Below are 21,229 nucleotides of genomic sequence, written 5' to 3' on the forward strand. Positions count from 1 at the left end.
ACATCATTGAACCAATCTAAGGGGTAAATTTTATTTTATAAAGGGGAGACTTATTTCCTTCTAATTACACGTTTCAAGAATTTAATCAGGGTAAAGTCTACCCTTTGCAATTTGTGCATACGTTTCCTAATATGTTAAATCATTTAGCCATTATGAGTACTACGATGATAATTTTTATGTTTATACAATTGTTATACCCCTTACAACACCGATTGAGACAGGAATTGGGATAGTAGTGCCACGCAGGGTCCAACTAGCCTTAGAGGTTGTTATCTTAAAATGACTGGAAACGACAGCTTATGACTTGTGGATTTAGGGCCTTTTGTTTTCTTGAAAATCCTTTGAAATAGACCATCAACAATAGTTTTGATTACAAAATCTCACCTGTTCTTTAAAAGCTTTATTATGACGTCTTTATGCACTCTGTAAGGTGCAATGACACCAATTGTAGATAGTTCCTTAGATTCAGCGAGTGTTATAGCCAATTTTGAAGCCAAAAGTGCTTCGGCATAGTTTTGGATGTTGCTAAAAAAAGAGGCAAATAGAGCAAGATAATACGAGACATGTTATTTTTGGGTACTTGTATGATATACCACTCAAGAAATGAAGTTAGGTTATTCCTAATAAAATATACTTAAGTAGTATGATAAAAATATAATGCTTTGGAAACAAATTTGGGATATATATTTGTATATTAGGAGTGGGGACGTAAACTATAGCGGATCTGCATGCAAAATGTGTTAGCTACAATTATTCTGCATGTTATAATATAAGAATTGTTTTCTGACTTCATAATGTCCAAATACTTTGCCCCCATCCCCTTAATTTGTAAATGTATTGCCCGAACTATATATTTCCCATCTATTCTGACACTTCCTTTTGTCTTTTCTCACTTTCAGAGGAAAGAAACTAGCGAAAGAAACCGGTTTATAGTGCGTCAATGCATAAACAACTAGAGCGGTAGTGGGTATATCATTCAAGTACCTATTTTTGTTTAGCTTCAATTAGCGTCGATCGAAAATAAATTAGTTTCAATCATGTTTAATACACAATCATGCAGCCTACATTGTAATTATGTACAATCATGGCTACTTCCCTTCATGACCACTTTGGCGATTTGGGCATTTTTATATCTGTGAATAGGCTTTGTAATACTCTTTTCACAAAGTGTCACCGCTAATGATTTAAACTGAGTTCGAAGGTTTGTTTTGAGCATCTCATCAGTTTGAAAGCAGTACCCCTCCTTCTTTCCAAAAAAACTTCTTCAATTATATGAATTGACGAAATTTGTAAGACCTACGTTCAAAATAACATGCCCCAACCTAAAAGACAATTACAAGAATGAAAATAAGTTCGTAAGAACATTCCCACGAAAATTCAAAGAAATATTATATTGTTGTGGGGCAATGAAAACTGCTGTTTAGGACCAAAATGGTGCATTGCCAGTAGAATTTTTGCACCCAGAGTAATAGTTGCTGCAGTTCAAGATACCTAAAAGTTCAAAGATACCTTATGCTAATGCTAAGAGTTCAAGATACCTACGGAGAGCTATTCAAAACAGAAGAAAATGCATGCTGCCTTCTGGAACTGTTCTTATCCGTCACAATGGTCTGTCTTTCCAGAACATGCGTACTTCAACAGTTCCTTGAGCAATTCAAATGGTACATTCTAGACTACGCACCGCATAACACCAATTTTGCAAATAGATAATTCTTTCTCTCCTCCGAATTGAAAAAAACTGCTCGGGTGCAGCACATCCAATCTGATGAGTTGCAATAGGAAATTATCATAACTCACTTCAAATTGTTTCTGATGATATTTAAAAAAATGGTATTCAGTTAAACATGAAGATTATTTTTCTACAATTTATCATTTTTTATATAATTGCAGTTCTTTAATTAAAATAAAAAGCAAGAAAAAAATGAAGTACCACCGGATGGGTGACTCTTTTTAAGGAGATACTGTAAAGAGTTGTATCACTGCAAGACAGAATAGGAATAATTGTACCATTTGATTCCTGATTTAATGCTGTTTTACAATGTCGTAGCCACACTTTTTAGAAAGTAACCCCCTTCCCTGTTGGTACCATATTTAGTTCTAGCATATATACAAAACTAAAAGGAAACACTGAAGCAATGAAATTTTTAGGGTTGCTTTTATTGATTAGATTGTCGTATTTTTTCCATTTTAAGCTATTCCGTATCTTAAATAAATTTTTTTTATCCTAAAATCACATTGAAATTACTTAGACAGAGTAGTTTTATGGGTCAAACATGCAGGTATCCATTTCTAACACAGAAGCCGTGACACATCACGAGACGATTAATAATAAAGACATATACTTGATTTTAATATGTATCAGAACACAAAGGGGCAAATTGTCACATAATTGACTGTTTTATGGTAAAATAGCCTAAGATAAGGAATCAAATGATGCAAAGCTTTTAGTTTTACACAGTTGCCTTCAGAAGAGCCACTCTCGTCCCCTGGTACAAATAATAATAACATAAAAATCCCCGAATAACTTCTTAACCATACTTCAAACTCCGTGTGAAAACATAAGAGTTTGCTTACTCTCTTTCATTTAAAAAAAAAAATTACAGTTTTTTCCTTAGGTTTACAGATTTAAATTACACTAGATTAAAAATACTTACACTCCTTTGGTTTCTTCCAAACTGTCAACCACATCCAAGAAAATGTATGGACAAACTCCACCATATCTGGATTTCAACGGTTTATTTAAAAGACAAGTATCATAGAACATCTTGTATGGAAATTTACAAATCGCCGGATCCATCCTAAAAGTAATAGAAACCCATATATATATATATATATATATATATATATATATATATATATATATATATATATATATATATATATATATATATATATATATATATATATATATATATATATATATATATATATATATATATATATATATATATATATATATATATATATTCAAGTCATTGTTTTTGAAAGTATGTGTAGGATACATTCAATTGAGGGACCTGATACTTTTGATTGGGCCTTGTCACACTGGGCCACACCCCAAGTGCCAAGATTCTGCAGGTGTCCTAATTTTTTTAGTTACTCTGTATTGATAGTTGACATTCAGACCCTGCGTGGGGATCTATATATGTGTTTTTGTGTAATTACGCTTCTTTTGAAAGATTATGAGTAAGCTATTTTCTAAGGTTGTGTAGACTATTTTTCCAGGAACCCAGACAGGGTAGGAATAGAGTTGCGAGATACCGTCAATTATTATATCGACAGGGCGGTCCGTTACCTTCCAATTAGGTAGCTAAAGTTTTGAGGGGTGACACGGGTTGGCTGCACCCTTCGCCTTAGAGTTTGGCCATTTGACGTTCGATCTCGTTACCATACCCTGAGGCAGGGTATATTGTAAATTTGGTATTAGCAAACCCTATATTCACAGATCCGTTGTGGTAAGCGCGGGCATTCCATTATAATATTTGGTGCCAGCAGGGGCTTTCCCTCCAGTAATTGGCGTGGCACCATTTTTGCACCAATAAGTGCTGACACCCGTACTTTACCACATGAATACTGGTGGCAGTCCTGGTTTACCACACGAATACTGGTGGCAGCAAGAAAGGTCCTATCGGTAAACCTGATAGTAAAAGAATTCCGCGTTTCCAAAAAGACTGTTGAAAATGAGCCTACAGTATAGGCTATAGGCTGTAAAAATCGGCACGGAAAGACAGAGTTGACAGATTGCGAATTTAAAATTTGATGAGCCAGGCTCCTACCCAGGAACGACGCAGTGCAGGAGAAAGGGTATAACCCCCTTTCATTGCCTCCTTTCATCAAGGTTTGGGCTGAGCACAATCGGAAATTAGAGAAAAAGAAAAAAAATACGGAATTATGAAGATCTAAATGGGCTGTGCCTAGCTAGACAATAATAAGAAATAAATTTAGGAAACAATATATCACGCGAGTAATTAATTTGTGAGACAAGGAGGGCTGAGCCACCATCTTAAAATCGGCAAATTAAAACGCAACAATTGTTCGCGAAAAGACAAGAAGAGACATTGGTAAAAGAATTTTCACTTAGCCTGAAGAATTATTTTACATTAATTAAACCTTAAAATAATGGTGGAAAAATGGAAGATTCACTCAAGGTCAGAAAAGGGAAAAGAGTTGATAGAATTAGATATGAACTCGAAAAAAAATACCGCGGTAAGCCAAAAATCGTATTCAGACCCACAATTGTATGCGACTCCCGCTGGAAATACCCTAAGACAAACACCATCAGATCAAACCATATTTCACTCAGGGGGTGAAATAGACAATTCTGACACGTGTGAAGGGGGAAACTTCAAAACAAAATCATTAATAGGTCGACCTCCAGTACGAACCGTAGAAGAAGAAAAGAATTTAGGGTAGATTCAGAAAGAATTATTCCCAGATAGAGAAACCCAGATAAAAGAAACAAATATGGGAGTAGAAAGAATACAATCGGGAAGGAGGAAACCCGGTAATATGAGAGAACATGAAATAAAAACAGCGGCTATAACACATGAAGAAAAATCATTATATGTAAATACGAGTAAAACTTTGCACAGATGCTCTGCAAAATGTAGGGGAGTTGCGGATAAGAATAAATATAATTATAGAGCGAACAGAATCAGAAAATGAATTAAGAGGATATAACGACAGAGAGAATCAGAGTAGGCCAAGTAGCAGGAGTAGTAGAAGTTCAATTTCCAGCTGGGGCTCGCGAAAAAGTACTCAGCTAGATATGACACAACAACTATTAAATTTCATGAATAAAAATAGAATAGTTAGAGATAAAAGGAAGAGGCTAATAGAATAGCCAGAGAAAGAAAGGAAGAGGCTGATAGAATAGCCAGAGAACGAAAGGAAGAGGCAGATAGAGAGGAAAGAAGAGAACTAGTGTAAATAATTGCAGGGAGGAATTCCCAAGAGTCTCAAGGATCGCCCACGGTAAGCTTAATGCATGCAGTAAACTTTCAACCAACGAATGAGAATGAAGAAGTACATTTGTACCTCTACAATTTTGAAAAAACTGCGAAATTACATGGATGGCCAAGAGAAAGTTGGGTGACAACAATACAGCCCCTGTTTAACTACAAAGCACAAATTGCATATAAGTCATTACAAATGCACTACCCAAAAGATTTTGAAAGGGTATAACAAGCCATTTTTGAAAAGTTTCAACTTTCCCCCAAGCACTTTCAAAGAAGGTTTAGAAGTGACAGAAAACGAGACAACGAAACTTGCAAAGAATACGGATACAAATTGAAAGATATATTTTTAAAATGGCTAGAGTTAGAAAACTATAGAATGTTAGAAGACCCAGAGGAGATAAACAAAAAATTGACGGAAGTGATTGATAAAACAGTAATGGAACAATTTTTAGAAAATAACAGAAAATTGAAAATATATTTGAAAGAATAGAACCCAAAAACAAGGGAAGAAATGGCGGAAATTGCAAATAGGTGGGCCGAGATAAGAGAGGAAGTTGAGGACACAGACATATTTCAATATAGAGAGTATAACAAAACTAGGCACTATAACACAGCGCATGGAGAATTAGCTTGCTATAACTGAGTTACTACGGGGCAATTTGCAAGAAACCGCCCCAGTAAATATAACCAAAAACCACATAAAACGACAGCCTAGGCCATGACCAATAATAAGGAAAAAAAATACGCATTTGCAGAGTCGCATAAAATATACGGAAAATTGAACGGGGAATCAGTTGAAATGGCAATTGATTCTTGCATTAACTAAACTTATGTGCGAACTGAACTAACTAATAGTTTATAGTAAAAGAGACTATTCTACCTCCTTCACGAGAACCCATAACTGAATGATTTGGCTACGTTACCAAAACGCTTAGGAAAGTAAACGCTTTATCACACAAAGAGAAAGGTTTACAACGAAATATACGAATGTATCAGAGGAAAATAAAAGTAGAACATATGAAAGAAAAATATATTTCAATTTACGAATAATTCCTAAATAACTCGATAGTATTTCATTAACAGCTTTTACATGCTACTGAAATGAAAAATGTTCATCAATAATCATCCCAAGGTTTTAACAGACCTCGACCGCATAACTATTCCCTTCTGTGAGGGTCTTTCAGTAATCAAATCAAATGGAAAACTCCGGGGTCGACACAACCCCCAGAGCCAGGGGTGAGGGTTGTAACTTATGCCCCAGGGGCATATAAATTATCTACGTCGTAAGGTTTTTATGAATGAGGTGGCCGTATAAACTTCGAAAGGAACTCAAACGATTAGGAATTGTAAGTTCTAGTTCCTTTTTTAAGAGTCAAAAGGAATGGGATGGTAACTATCCCCTCCCCAACCCTCTTTTCCCCAAATGCGCCCGATCGAATTTTTTAGATTTTCATTTTTTTTAAAGGTACCCAATACGATATAAAAAAAAAACTTCAGGGTTAATACCCGCTCCCCCCAAAGAACCCTGGCGTAAGTATTGTAAATTATACCCCGGTGGCATATAAGTTTTTTATGGAAGGGCTGGTCGTATAAACTTCAGGGGAGGGGCTCAACTGATTGGAAATTGAAAGCTTTATTTCACTTTTTAAGAGTAAGAAAGGACCGGAGAGGAACTAGCCCATTCCCCTGCCCTCTTTTCCCCTACACCATCCGATCGAATTTTTCATACAACAATGTTGTTATAATAAGTTCCAAGAACAGTTCAAAAAAACTCCGGGTCGAAGCAGCCCCCTAGATCCCGGGGGCAAGTGTTATAAGTTATGCCCTGGGGATATATAAGGTTTTATGTGAGGATTTTCAAAATAGTTCAAAGATCAGATAATCCTGACCCCTACCCCACTCAAAAAACTCATTAGCAATTATTGATTCCAAAACTTAAGAGAACTGACTCTTGGACCTCCCTCCACGGCCCGAATCCCCCTCCCACACAAAAAACTTATTAACTATGTTCTATTCAAAAAATTATAATAGCTCACCCCTGACCCTCTATGGCCCGACTCCCTCCCCCGCAAAAACCCTTATTAACGATATTTTATTTTGAAACTTATGGGAGCTGACCCTTATCCCTCTCTCCATGGGCCACCCCACCCCAAAAAACAACTAACAATAATTTATTCCAAAATTCATGGGACTGACTCCTTGCTTTCTCTCCATGGCCTGATCCTCCCCCCCCAAAAAATTAATGATATTATATTTCAAAATAATGGGGATGAACCCTGACCCTCCCTCCGTGGTTGGAACCCTTCCCCTCCCTCCCCCCCCCCCAAAAAAAAAACAAGACATATTAAAGCTATTTTACTCCAAAAATAATAGGAATTCAGTTTGATTTCATTAGTTCTTTCCAACACTGTTCAAGACACCTCTAATTTTCACAAAAACACAGAGTTTGGCTACTGCCCATGAAGTATGAAGCCTGTACTGCGTATTTGACGCTTTACTAAAACGAATTATATTACAAATATTTTATTTTATGCTTATTACATAGGAAAAATATTCAATATTATACAAACAAATACTGTACAATAGCTTGACTGCATCAAGGCAAGAGAGGAACTAACTCTAAGCGCTTCAGAAATTCATATGTATAATCCTTCTCAAGGTCCCTTGAACCCAAATAACCCCACTATCTAAAATACAAACATTGTAAATTATCAACAAATCAACAACCCCACTTCTTAGAACGAAACAATAAAATTCCCTATCTGGAATAAAACTCGGCGGTCAACAACCCAACCCGAATTCTCTTTATTCAGAAGTTTATAGGCGATGAACAGCCCAACCCGGATTCTCTTTATCAGAAGTTTACATTCTACTCTCTGTCTGTATGGCTTGATACTTTCTCTTCAATACTTCACCTAATACGTGTACTGCAGAATAATGTCACTAGGTCATTTTGTGATTCAGTCAGGTCAGCGTACAGTATAATTAACATAATGCCTACATTTGGATTGCCTGATTTATTGTGTTAATTTCCAAAATGGTCCTAAAGAATGAAAATATTGCATAGAATTATTATTGAAATCTGGCACTCCGTTTAGACATCAGTTCTCAAGAAACAAAGAAAACGTATATATAATGCTACATAATTTCATTGGCATGTAACCAGTAGTAAAAAAAAATATGTTTGTTGAAACTTAGTCATTGTATTTTCATCTAAAATGTTAAATAAGTAGGACTGGAAAATGACAAGCCGTTGAGGTAGTCGAAAAAAAAAAACAAAAAAAAAACACTATGCTCTCTTGAATTGACATGGAAGAATGCTGACAATGTTTGTACGAAGGAGTAACTTGCTTTGGGTACTCTTGCTATAGCATCATGTGTTTGTCTTCAGATTAGTGATTTACTGGTAGTTACGGAAAGTTGCCGATTAAGTAAAATTAGACTATGAACAGATATATCTATCAACTACATATACTAACATCAAAGAAATTTATACTCTGGATTTAAATCTGAGACTACACTAGCTAGTCATAATGGACAAAACAAATGGAAGAAAATAGAATACTTTAGAAAAAAAAAAGAAAATACCAAAAAGGAAAATTCTCCTTTTGGAATAGTGGAAATTATATTTATGCATTTAATTAGCAAGCACGCTGGTATATGTTTAGTTTTAAAAATAAATAAAACCAAAATAATCTTTTGGTTACACAATTGAACCGAGATGGATATTTAAATTACCACTTAAGCAATTACACAGTCAGATTATGTTTTCCCTGTTATTGGTATTCAGTGTTTCAGCACTTTGAGTCAAGTATACATATATATAGATAGATAGATATATAGATAATTTATTCAGCCGCTAGGCCATACACAAACATTACAATGATTATATAAGACAACAGCCATCATACTCTTAAATAAATGGCATAACTACTAAGAACAAACAAAAACCTTAAACCCATTATTTACATCTTTTTAAACCCTCTTTTACAATTCCAGTCACTGCTATAATCGTCTCCCGGGAAGAAGATATAAGGATCCCAGGAAAAAATACTTCCCCATCACCTAAATACTTCAATCTCAAATCTGAAAGCCCCTGGCACACCGTCAAAAAATGGAGCAAATGTTCTTCCTCCATACCACATAAACAGCAAGTATAACATGATCTCGGACCTTGAGCATTTCTTTCAAATAATTTTAATAAATTAAAAATAATTAAATAATTTTAAGTGCATAAATAATTAAATAAAATTAAATAATTTTAAGGGCAAACCATTCGCTCGGACCTGAAACCACAGACGCAAGTTTTCCGGTGGCAAATTCAGCTTAAAATAATATTGCTTATAATAAGCAAATTCAGCTTATAATAATGAGGTGCCAAATAAGCAGTAACAATTGAGTTAAGAAAGTCTGGCGTAAATTAAATTCCTCGCTCCGGTTAATGAATCAAAAAAGGATCCATTTTAAAAGTTGTTCGTGCTTGTAAAACTCGTCGTGATATTGTTTATGGTATTTTAGCCCAGCTGAAAACCCCTTGCCCTGAATTTACATCAAAATATCAACTTGTGATAATTGCCTGATATTGGATCTATCATATTATACCAGATTATGGATATGCCAGATTATGATAAAGCCCCATTTTATTATAACAATTTTTCTATTCTTCTATAGGCTGCAGCCAGTGTTGGTTATGACAAGTCACTTTTTTGGCGACTTGCTAAAGTATATGGCAACGAAAACGTCATGTCTCTTAAGACGCAGTACAGGTAAGGAAGATGATAATTATGTCTTTTTACGTGAGATTTTGTCCTTTAAACTTGGGTTGTCATATTGAACGTTGATTAGTCCAACTTCACTTTGATTTAGCGTTGCTCTGGTACCGAAAACCAATAATCACCAGAACACCTAGACGAATAAGCTTCAAAATAGTGGATTAAATGGCTTCCCTTTCTTATATACGATTATGGAGAGTAATATGATTGGCTTAGGAAAATACAATCGCAAAGGAAAACCATTCATTTTAAAGCAAGCTTTTTACCAAGAAATCACAGAAAAGTAATCAATTTTTTTTGTGAGGGCAAGGGAGTACTCTTTAGTCTCAAGTATAGCCCACAATTAAAGTAGTCTAAAAGACTACTTTAAAAGACTACTAAAAGAAAAGTAGTCTAAAAGACTACTACTAAAAGTCTAAAAGGTTTCTTCCTTTGGTGCTCCTGTTTACCTCCTCAGTTAGACATAAAACGGTAGAAACTAATTTTTATGTTTAATATGTGTTTTTTTGTTTTTTTTATCCCCACATTCACGGTACCAGGTACTTAAAGATATCTGATATGCTGCTATTTTTTTTACCTCGTATCTAAACCTCAAGGTTTTTAATGTCTTTTGAACCTTCTTTTGAAGAAGTCAACTGACGGATGTGCAGGAATAATATCCCCGGGAAGATCGTTCCAGATAGCAGCGCAAACCTGGACAAAGCTGTTTTTCAAGTACTTGGTTGTTGGCATGTCCTCCTTTAGGTATTTGGACCGAGCTGTGTGCCTTCGCATCTGCCTTGTCAGTTAGACAAAGGGGGAAACAATACGAGAGCGCTCGTTTGAGGGAGGCGAATTCATGTGCTTGCAGAAAACAGCCATCAACGCTACATCAAACCTTTCATTTAGAGGCTGAGTTATGTATAGAGGCGCAACCTGCCCTGTTTGCCCTATTATTGACTTCTGGAGTGGTGCCAACAGTGTTTCTGGGGCACCAGCATAAAGCGGATATCCATATTCAGCTGTGGGTCTGATGCAGGACTGGTAAAGTGTGATAATCGAGCTGGATGGAAGAAGATTTTCGCAGCAAAGACTAACCCCAAGCTTTTATGCACAGGGGGTTTTCAGCCGATCAAGCTGGTTATTCCAAGAGAGATCGGTGGAGAAATGAATCCCCAGTAGACAAAGCTCGTCGACTCTGTTTATAGTTTCATTTTCAAAAATGAAACTGAGTGTTCACGTGGTACCTTTGATCGGGTAATGAAAAGCCCCTTTGTTTTCGATGTATTAAAGTGGATCATCCATTTATCTGACCACTTTTCGATTTTATAAGGAACTATCTGTAGGGAAAGGGAGGCTTGTTTTGGGTTTTGGGACGGCTGAGTGTGCCGTGGTATCGTCGGCAAAGTGATGCGGAGGGCTTGCGAGGTTGTTTCCTGTGTCTTTTATGTAGATAAGAAAGAGTGTAAGTCTCAAGACACTAGCTTGGGGAGCCCCTTTTTTCACTGAATATTCATGGGAAATATACCCGTCGAGGAAAATCCGCAGTGAATGATCCGAAAGAAAGCTCTCAATTAGTCTTAACAGATATCCTCGAACACAGTACGCTTGGAGTTTCTTTAGAAGGTCACGAAGCCATACTCTGCCAAAAGCTTTGGCAATGTCGAATTTTTGCAATGCCGGGGCCAACCAAACGTAAACAGGTACGTTTGGTTAGTCAGTGGACGTGCAAAAGTTCGTCTACAAAGGGGCTGTTTTGTCCGAGGCTTTTTATTATTATCAATCATAACCAGGTAAGAGAATCTTTGCCGGGTGGTTAGCCCAACAAAACCTATGCATTCATTGCAATACATCATTAGACGGGGAACGGTGCCAAACAGTACCTCATTACCGCGTCCTTAACAAGGAGTGCTACCCCATGTACTACATCGGCACAAGTGCCTCCCACCTTTCAAATGAGTGCTTAAATAATTTTTTGCTTGTGTTTTTTAAGTTGACGGTCAAACAAAATTTTATTGAACATGCTAAAATCAGAATGTTTGCTTTTGCGTCCGGTAATTTTGGATTTTTTTATGTCTAATTATTTTACACATAGTAGTTTCAAATACAAAATATATTACCCAATACGATATATATATATATATATATATATATATATATATATATATATATATATATATATATATATATATATATATATATATATATATATATATATATATATATATATATATATATATATATATATATATATATATATATATATATATATATATATATATATATATATATATATATATATATATATATATATATATATATATAACATTCTCTGGTGCTGGTGTATAGTTTCCCTTTTTACCCCTTGGATCCGATAGATGCCGGCCCATTTCTAATTCTACCTGTATCTCGTTTCGTATTAAATATTTAAAAGACATTCCACGACCTTAAAAAGAATATGATTACTACTAAACTTAATTAGGCATTATTCGCTTACACCAGAACAAAAACTTTAAATTGAAAAAGGCTGATATTTTTTTGTTTTTGTTTTAGATGTAACAAATTAAATGAAAGTTTTGCAATAAAACCAGCAAGAGTCACTTGCCCATTAGAGAGAAGATAAAAAGTAATTCAATGGAAACCAACAAAGAAATATAAATGAAACTGAAGGAAATTATAATAGAACGATAAAAACAAATATGAACATTCTTAGTCAAATACTGAACACTAAGCTGTGTACAATAGTTAGGCTACTTGAGTTCACTGTAAGAGACCATGTTTTAAACATTGAAAGGGGGGTCATGTTTGTGCAAGAAGAAAAGATGATTTGGATCTCAACAGGGTAAATATTAAATTTACTCTAGAAAATGGAGGGGATGGGTCTATTGAGAGAAGTTCATAACCCAGGGGTATTTGAGACACATATAGGCCCATGCCACCCCCTCCCCTATAGCCTAGAGATTCATGCGATGGTTCCAGTGATTGTTTAGTTTTCCTTTGTAACCTACCTATGGTTTGGTGCTTTTTCACAATATACCTCCTCCCCCCCCCCCTGGGAAAACTTCATGTGTACCTGTTCAGTACTGTACAGACGACCTAAGACAACTCACCTATGGCATTTTCGCAACCTTGACGTACTTGAACTATTCTGATTTAGTTCAATAGTAGCAGTAATATCAGTAAGAGCAGTAGCAAAAGTGGAAATAATATTAGTGGCCCCAAAAGTTTTAGCTTAACACCCTAAGACGTTGCTGCTGCACCCCTTTGATTACCCACTCGTATATAGTATATTTTGATTTAAATTGTCATCACCGGGAACGGTATAGCATTACATGAGGCAAAGCACCAAAAGTCTTCATTGTATTATTATTTATTTATTTATTATTTTTTTCCCGATGAACTTTATATGGAAGGAATGATGGTACAAACTATGGAGTGGCCTCATTCGTTTGCAAATCTAAAGTTCTTGTTCATTTGTTAAGAATTAAAAGTGACCGAAGGGCACCCCCCCCCCCCCCCCACGACCCAGGCCATTCTTCCTCACATGCATTCGAACAAAATTTGGAGAAAGCCATTTGTTCAAAATAGTATAAGGGTAAAATAGCCATACCTACGGGACTGACATGCCCCCGGGGTAAGTACTATAATTTAAGCAATTTACCGATTGTTAATTATAGCCTATAATGTTTTTTTTTGTAATTTGTCATCCTATAAACAATGAAGTATGCTCTTTTGATCGGAAATTGAAAGTTCTAGCTCACTTTTCAAGAGTGAAAAGCGACCTGAGGGCAGAAAATTCCCCCTTAGGGTCTTTTTCTCCTAAAGCATCTGATCAAAACTTTGAGATAGCCATTTTTGTTTAAAATAGTTCAAAGATCCAGTAATTGAGCTTCTGGGTTTGACACCTCCTCATCCTCTGAGGTAAGCGCTGTAAGATGTGAAAATTGCCCATTGTTATCAAATATTTTTAATAGTCATAAGGTTTTAATGGAAAGGATGGTCGTTTTAACTTTGGAAGTGGCTCATTTGATTTGGTTCCATATTCTCAGTCTCCCCCTCATCAGTTGAAGAAGAAGAAACAAGTCATGAACTCATTGACACGCCTATTGAGTTTCATGCCATTCAGAACAATGAAACATCACCTATCAACGAATGGCATGGTGTTGTTAACTCTCTTGAAATACGTTCTAATATTGACGATTTATTAAGTAATTATTTTAATGTAGATAATAGGACAGTTGAGCAAGGCAATGTAGCTAGTTCAGAGGGGGACTTGCTATTGCTAAGTCCAAATACATACAAATTTTATATGATTTTACCAATGAGTTAACTGAGAACCCGCCCCCCTTTGATTTAATACACACAGTTTCACTTCAAACAAATTAATTGATGCCATTTTATTTACAGAGCCCTTTTTTTGAACAAAGTGGGGGTGGAGGGGGGGTAATAAACAAGATGGGGAGGGTACCAATATACAATTTACAACACTAGCAGATTTTCATCAATCAAATTCAATATTAAATACAATAGTCGTTTATAGTGCAACCTGTGGGGATCCCTTTAATACACTTATGGGGGGAATTTTATATTTGCTCCTATAAATATTTTCCTATTATATGTAGAAAAAATTCGTGCACTTTTCGAAAACCCGATTCAGTTGTGGGAGGCAGGGAATCAAATAATGCTTCAATTGTTTTAAAGATATTTTGTTTAAATGAGGGCAAAATCGTGGTGTATGACCATTAAGTACATACCGAGATGTTGGTGGTCTATTCTCATTTGGAAAATTATGAAACAGTTTATATGCAGTGGATAGACCATATTATCGCGCATTTCGAAAATTGTAATGAAAATGGTAGTGGTTCCGTAGTTTTATTTATTGATAATTTAAGTGTTAATATTTGTAAATTTAAAAAAGATTTTATTTTAAGAGGGGAGCATAGGGATAAGTGTACTGTTTTAAAATATCATCCAGGTTTAGAGGGTTGTCAGGGCGTTCAACGTTTAGGGAAGAATAACTACCTTACGGGAAGCTATGACGTTGATAGATTCCAGGATGAGAATTTGAGAAAAACTTACCAGAAACCGTTGAATATGAAACTGAAGATTTAATATTTGAGACTGTAGAAAATGGTTGAAATAATTGTAGGAAAATAGTTTCTGAAGCTACTAATGCGACTCTTGGGAATGAGTCAGAAATACAGCCAGCAATATTAGTGAAAATGCTTTGAGTTTAGTAAAGAGAAGGAAGAGGGCGTGAAGAAAAATTTATTTCAGTGACAGATCATAAAAAAAGAGGAATATAAGAAAACTGGAGAAAGTATTAAAGTAAGAATTAGGGAGACGTGATTACAGCCAGTAGGCACAATAGTAAAATACGGTACTGGCATATAACAGATTAAGAGGGAACAGTCAATCTCGACTTTTACCAGTTTTAGATACGAAATGGGTCAAAATTAGAGATAAGCTAGTGAAAACTAAATTTTCAATTTGCAAAAACTGTTTTTTTTTTAAACAGTCCCAGCATCCTCACTTCAACGAAGTTCAATCAGGACGGATACAAATTTTTATTCTGTCAAAAGAAAGTTTGATTTCTTTTAATCATCTTATATCAAATAGTTCAGAGACTTGTTCAAACTAATTCTCGGCAACAATATATCCAACCTTATTCCTTTTTTTACTCTTAGTAGATTCAGATTTTTCAAATTCTTATGGGGCTAAATTAGTGATTAGATTTTTCAATTTGTGTTGTTTCGATAATTTTCTGTACCAGAAGTGGAGAAAGTCAGTGTCTCAATATAGATCCAATAGTTTTTGGAGAGGGTATGTTCAAATCACAAAAAAGTACATTTTTGGGCAACATCATTGAACCAATCTAAGGGGTAAATTTTATTTTATAAAGGGGAGACTTATTTCCTTCTAATTACACGTTTCAAGAATTTAATCAGGGTAAAGTCTACCCTTTGCAATTTGTGCATACGTTTCCTAATATGTTAAATCATTTAGCCATTATGAGTACTACGATGATAATTTTTATGTTTATACAATTTTTATACCCCTTACAACACCGATTGAGACAGGAATTGGGATAGTAGTGCCACGCAGGGTCCAACTAGCCTTAGAGGTAGGTATCTTAAAATGACTGGACACGACAGCTTATGACTTGTGGATTTAGGGCCTTTTGTTTTCTTGAAAATCCTTTGAAATAGACCATCAACAATAGTTTTGATTACAAAATCTCACCTGTTCTTTAAAAGCTTTATTATGACGTCTTTATGCACTCTGTAAGGTGCAATGACACCAATTGTAGATAGTTCCTTAGATTCAGCGAGTGTTATAGCCAATTTTGAAGCCAAAAGTGCTTCGGCATAGTTTTGGATGTTGCTAAAAAAAGAGGCAAATAGAGCAAGATAATACGAGACATGTTATTTTTGGGTACTTGTATGATATACCACTCAAGAAATGAAGTTAGGTTAATCCTAATAAAATATACTTAAGTAGTATGATAAAAATATAATGCTTTGGAAACAAATTTGGGATATATATTTGTATATTAGGAGTGGGGACGTAAACTATAGCGGATCTGCATGCAAAATGTGTTAGCTACAATTATTCTGCATGTTATAATATAAGAATTGTTTTCTGACTTCATAATGTCCAAATACTTTGCCCCCATCCCCTTAATTTGTAAATGTATTGCCCGAACTATATATTTCCCATCTATTCTGACACTTCCTTTTGTCTTTTCTCACTTTCAGAGGAAAGAAACTAGCGAAAGAAACCGGTTTATAGTGCGTCAATGCATAAACAACTAGAGCGGTAGTGGGTATATCATTCAAGTACCTATTTTTGTTTAGCTTCAATTAGCGTCGATCGAAAATAAATTAGTTTCAATCATGTTTAATACACAATCATGCAGCCTACATTGTAATTATGTACAATCATGGCTACTTCCCTTCATGACCACTTTGGCGATTTGGGCATTTTTATATCTGTGAACAGGCTTTGTAATACTCTTTTCACAAAGTGTCACCGCTAATGATTTCAACTGAGTTCGAAGGTTTGTTTTGAGCATCTCATCAGTTTGAAAGCAGTACCCCTCCTTCTTTCCAAAAAAACTTCTTCAATTATATGAATTGACGAAATTTGTAAGACCTACGTTCAAAATAACATGCCCCAACCTAAAAGACAATTACAAGAATGAAAATAAGTTCGTAAGAACATTCCCACGAAAATTCAAAGAAATATTATATTGTTGTGGGGCAATGAAAACTGCTGTTAGGACCAAAATGGTGCAAAGCTTATCTTATAAAACACACATTCAAAATCTACGCTTAAAGATTTCAAGGTGTGTTGGTTTAATGCAGAGGCTGAAGCATTATTTGCCCTACTGTGATTTACAAAGTCTTTATTTTGCTCTGATTCAGTCTAATATTAATTTTTGTTCTCTAGTATATTTGTCTACAATTAAGAGTAATTTTAAACCAATACAAATTTTAAAAAATAAAGCAGTAAGAATCCTGAAACTTTTTATTCCATCACCTATTTCCCTTCCAAATAAGTCTTCTACAGCATCTCTATATGCTTATCTTGATAAACTTCCAGTTTTTCAAAAATTTACTTTTGGAGCAATTCTTTTCAAATTCAATTATGACATTAAGACATTGTCGCCATATCACCTGAATCAAAGTTTGTTCTCCCAATCACAAGATTTACATCATTATAAGATGCGACAAAAAAAAAGAGTATCTACATTGACAAGTATAGTACTGAGAGATCTAAATTCGCCCCGTTCATGTCAATAGCACGGTGCTGGGATGCTCACAAGGATTTTATTGATACATTTTCTTCTATCCCTTTAATAAATAGGAATATTAAATTACATTTGGTTCAGGATAACTTTTAATTAGGCGTCTTTTTAATATGACTAAGTTATCTATTTGGATTGTTGTTCTAGGTGAATGTGGGCCTCTCGGCTATCTTTTAGTATTAATTTATGTTTAATAATATTGATTTTTTTTTATATTTATATTTGGATCCTGGGCTAGCTGCTACTTCCATATTATTGTTGTATTATTGTATCTTTGTCTAGGCCTAGTTTTTCGAGCTTGTCTCCCCATGGGCCTATGTCAATTATATACATGTATATGTTAATAATAAAATGATTGAACTTGAACTAGAACTTGACCGGAAATTGCTATTAAAGAATAAATGAATCCTAAAACGAACAGAAATTAAGGAAATAATCATAGCAAAGAACATTAAAGAGTCAATAATATAATTGAATTAATAAAACCTTTAAAACGAGTAAATCTTAAATTGAATAAGCAAATCCCGCTTAACGCGAATAAAAATCCTTTGCTACAGAAGTATAAATGAAACCCAAAACGAAATTAAATTAAATAAACAATCGAAGCAAACAAACATACAATAGGCACTAATATAAATGTATAAATAAATCTTAAAACGAGCATGCTTAACTTGAATATGCAAATCCCGCTTAAAACGAACAAAAATCTTTTGCTATAGAAGCATAAATGAAACCCAAAATGAAAATAAATTAAATAAACAATCGGCAAACAAACATACATCAGGTACTAATGCAAATGAAAAAATAAATATTAGAAAGAGTAAAACTTAAATTGAATATGTAAATCAAGCTTAAAACGAACATAAATCACTAACTGTAAAAGTCTAAAACTTACTGCGTCATTGGGGCTTAGCTGAAAACCAATCATATTGCAAATATTTTCTTTTGTGCTTATTATAACATAGAAAAGACACATAAAATTACAGAAAAATTAAATTTTGAACTGATGAGCTTTCAGTAATTAATATGATTACACATCAAATAATCAATTTAATTTTATTAATTCTTTCAAAGGCTGTTCAAGACAAACACAATTTCACTACAAACAAGAGTTTGGCTACTGCCTCCTTCCCTAACTGTATAAGTCTTCGGCCTGCTAGACCATTGGCGCTTCACTGAAAACGAATTATATTACAAATATTCTCTTTTCCAGTTATTACAGTATTGAAAACAAAAATGAAAATTACACTGAAATAAAATCTTGAACTGTTCAGTTTCCAACAATTAGTGTCATTAGGTATCAAATATTCAGTCTGGTTTAATTAGTTCTTTCCAAGACTGTTCAAGACACATATAGTTTTTAGTAAAGCACCAGTAACACAGTAGATTTTAGAGTTTTAAAGTTAGGAAGGAGGCAGTACCCATACTCTCTTTTGTAGTGATTTTTGTTAATTTTAAGTATGATTTGCATATTCAATTTAGGTTCTACTCGTTTTAAGACGTATTTATTCATTTATATTAACGTCTCTTGTATTTGTTTACTGTGATTGTTTATTTAATTTATTTTCGTTTTGGGTTTCTTTTAAACTTCAAAATAAAAAGTTTTTTCCGTTTTAAGATGGGTTTGCATATTCAATTTAAGCTTTACCCGTTTTAATAATTGTTTATTCATTTATTTTATTACATTTTGTATTTTTGCTATGAGTTTTTCTTTAATTTCTGTTCGTTTTGGGTTTTATTTATTCTTCAATCAGAATTTCTGGTTGTTTTGAGTTTGAGTTATTGTAGGTTTTTATTTTTTTGGATTTCAAGTTTAATACGGCCCTTTTTCTTTGAACAACTTCTTTTTCTGAGAGTTTTTTTATAAACTAGCTCCACAAAATGATCTAATGGAATTATTCTGCAGTACATGTATTAGGCAAAGTATTGAAGGGAAAGTACCTAGCCATACAGACGGACAGTACAAAATGTACGGATGTATCAGAGAAAATAAAACATATGAAAGAAAAATATGTTTTAATTTTTGGATAATTCCTACAGATGCGATAATATTTTATAAACAGCTTTTACAGGGTACTTAAATGATAAATTCTCATCAATAATAACTGCAAAGTGGTAAACTTTCCTTCTTCTTCGGGTCTGTCTGTACCCTGTTCTGGCTTCCCTCGAACGCCTCGTTGAAAGAAAAAGAATTCTTAGAATCCTAAGTGACTTAAGCAGTCCTACTCCTTTTCCAGACCCTCCACACAGCCAACTTTCTTTTTTAACAGAAAAATCAAACGTCCCTCAGGAGGCTGGGCCTAGTTCAGTCGGTCCTACAATTTCCCTTGTCCCACTCCAACGCCAAGTTCTTAAAGTTCTTCCCGTAGACTCAACGCACGTATCGTGCCAAACTCCTGAATATATCATGAATAAACATGTTCAAGCAGACAACGTCACGGCAATACCCTCCTTACAATCAGATTTTAAAAGTATTTACTAAAAAAATTAAAAAATAAAAAGGATCCTCCTGAGCCATTGCTGGCGCAAAGGGCGTTGAGTCGATGTTTCAGTTGCTGGGCGTTTTTACGGGGACAAGTAATAAGCTTGTTGTCCAACGTTGCTGCAGCGGGGATCGAACCCTGGTGAACGCAAGTGTTAATGCTTATTACAGATTTTTGTCAATTTATAAAAGTGATTCAAGAAGTGAACCTACAAATAATTCCATCCTAAACGAGGTAAATAACACTTTAGACTCTCATCAATAAAAAGTGCATTATCCTCAAAGGCAATGATTATTAATGAAGGAAGCAGAGGATTAAGTTCTTCAAATTTAGCCACTACAAGTGAGATAAATCAAATTTCAGAAATTGTACCTGACCTCAATCTCACCTCTGTTCAACTTAATTATAATCCTGGCCCTGAGAACTCAATCAGAGATGCCTGAATTTGTTTTGAAAGTACGGAAGTGAATCTGCCTAATAATAATGACTTCCCTACTAATATTTGCAAATGTCCTCACATAATATTTGCAGGTTTTTCCAAATTAGGAGATAAATGTTATTTTGGACATGATCATGCTCCAAGCAAGCAGCAGGAAAAAAACATTCCTGATAATGGTGTTATAAAAAAAATTGCAAGTTTTATTAGCACGGAAATTGCAAATTAGGTCCAAAGTGCCCCTATAATCATGGATCTATTACCCATAACCTTAAAAAACGAAATTAAGCTAGTCCAAGTGTTTGTTCCCGTTTTTTATATAACAAGTACGACCAAAGGAAGTACTCGTTATTGCACTTGTGTCGGTTTTACCTCACTGGCAAGTGTTCTAAAGCAAAGTGTAGTTTTGACCATGTTCCTTTACATAAGTTAGCATCGAGTGGGCGTTCTTTCGGGCGTGATAACCTGCATATTTATGTCCCCTCTTCCTCTTTGCAAAAAAAAAAAAAATCAATCGGCAAAAAAAAGCCAAGTGCACAAACTTGGGCAGTCCCAGCTTTTACCAGTCAAAGATTCCATACTGGAAAGCCCCTTTTTTAGGCAGAACCATGCGTCCCATTGCTCCCTTATTAAATATCCCTCATTACCTACCTCCCTATCCGATACAAAGCAACAAGCCCCAGGTATTCTCTCCCGGAAACGCCCCTCCAACCCAAAAATTTATTCACGACCAGTCAAATCTTCATCACAGACATTACTGCACCCAAACCCTCCCACAATCCCATCTTACT

The sequence above is a fragment of the Artemia sp. Qi Xiang Cuo genome, chromosome 8 (assembly GCF_049724085.1).
Source record: "Artemia sp. Qi Xiang Cuo chromosome 8, ASM4972408v1, whole genome shotgun sequence".
NCBI classification, from domain to species: Eukaryota; Metazoa; Arthropoda; class Branchiopoda; order Anostraca; family Artemiidae; genus Artemia; species Artemia sp. Qi Xiang Cuo.